The sequence below is a fragment of the Otolemur garnettii genome, unplaced genomic scaffold (assembly GCF_000181295.1).
Source record: "Otolemur garnettii isolate 467f Iridium unplaced genomic scaffold, OtoGar3 scaffold00018, whole genome shotgun sequence".
In the NCBI taxonomy this organism is placed as follows: Eukaryota; Metazoa; Chordata; class Mammalia; order Primates; family Galagidae; genus Otolemur; species Otolemur garnettii.
In genome coordinates, this window is record NW_003852413.1 from 4,620,838 (window position 1) to 4,622,535 (window position 1,698).

At 51.5% G+C, this 1,698-nt stretch overlaps 1 protein-coding gene across 7 annotated transcripts in view; it reads right to left on the reverse strand.

The window, feature by feature from the left end:
* SEPT9 (septin 9) overlaps nt 1–1,698 on the reverse strand; it is a 174,943-nt gene that overhangs the window by 4,454 nt on the left and 168,791 nt on the right. The gene's annotated exons all lie outside the window — the stretch shown is intronic.

The window sequence follows — 1,698 nt, forward strand, 5'->3', positions numbered from 1 at the left end:
CAAGTAGCTGGGACCACAGGTGCCCACCACAATGCCCAGCCACTTTTTTGATTTTAGTTGTTATTGTTGTTTGGTAGGCCTGGGCTGGATTTGAACCTGCCAGCTCTGGTGTATGTGGCTGGCACCCTAGCCGCTTGGGCTTACAGGTGCTGAGCCTCTTTTTTATTTATTTATTTTTTTGAGACAGGGTCTTGCTCTGTCATCCTGGCTAGAGTGCCACCACAGTCATCATAGCTCATGGAAACCTCAAACTCCCGGGCTCAAGGGATCCTCCTGCCACAGCTTCCTGAGTAGCTGGGGCTACAGGTACATATCACAATGCCTAGCTTTTTTCTAGTTTTTCTATTTTTAGTAGAGACAGGGTCTCACTCTTTTGCTCAGTCTGGTCTCGAACTCCTGGTCTCAAGTGATCCTCCTGCCTCAACCTCCCAGAATGCCAAGATTACAGGTGTGAGCCATCACACCCCACCCATAACCAGTCTCTTAGAGCAACTGCTCCCCAAGACCTCCAGTGGTCCTTAGGTATCTTCTCAACCTACTTTTAAAGGCTTGGAATGCAGACCCACCCATTCTGTGGATGGTAAACACTGAGGCCCTGGAGGATTGAGAGACCTGCCCAACTCACAAAGCCTGGGCTTTCTGCTCCTTTCCGCTGGGACTTTCAGCCAAGTTGCTCTCCAGGAACTAAGTGCCCTTTCCTCCTACTCCCCCTTCACCCGCCCCCTACTCTAATGAGGAAGGAACAGAGAGAAAGAGTAAAAGAAACTCAGGCTGGTGATGTGTTAAATTGTGGCCCCAGAAAAAACACCCGTAGCACAGTGCCAGCCACATACACCAAGGTGGCAAGTTCAAACCCAGCCTGGGCCAGCTAGACAATAATGACAATTCCAACAACAAAAAAATAGCTAGGCGTTACGGCAGGTGTGTAGTCCCAGCTACTTGGGAGGCTGAGGCAAGAGAATCGTTTAGGCCCAAGAGTTGGAGGTTGCTGTGAGCTGTGACATGACAGCACTCTACCCAGGGCAACATAGTGAGACTATCTCAAAATAAAAGAAAGACAAGACACATCTAAGCCCCAACCCTGGTACCCATGATGGTGAGGTTGTTTGGAAAAAGTCTTAATTAAGGGTCCTCAGATGGGACTCACCCACTTAGGGTAGGCCCTAAGTCCAATGACAGGGGTCCTCATCAGAGGGGAATGAGATGGGGCAGAGATCAGAGCAATTCATCTACAGTCAAGGGACACAATAGGCTGCCAGGTGCCACCAAGAGGGGACTGGCCTCCAGGAGGAAACCACTGCCACACCTGATGTCGGATTTTGGACCTGCTGCTGGCAGCCCCACTTTGTGCTAATTTGTTAAAGCAGCCACAGGGCTCTCCAGTGTGGAAGTCCTGGGAACTCCTTCAGGGGATGGTCCAAGGATCCATCTGTTCTCAGGGCTGGACAGAGCTACAGCCCAGCACTTTTTGAGGTTCAGCTCAGAGGTTGGGCATTTGTCCAGGGACACAGCTGCCTGAGAAATAGCCAGCAGCACACTCAGAACTTGGCGGCCCCCATCCTAGAGCTGGTGTCCACCTCCCTGAACATCTTCCTGCCCCATAGAAGACTAGAATGGGGCCACCTGGACAAGCCACTCGCCCCCACTTCATTGTTCCATGGTGGAGTGGGAGCAACCAGGTGGGGCAATGCAAGAGCT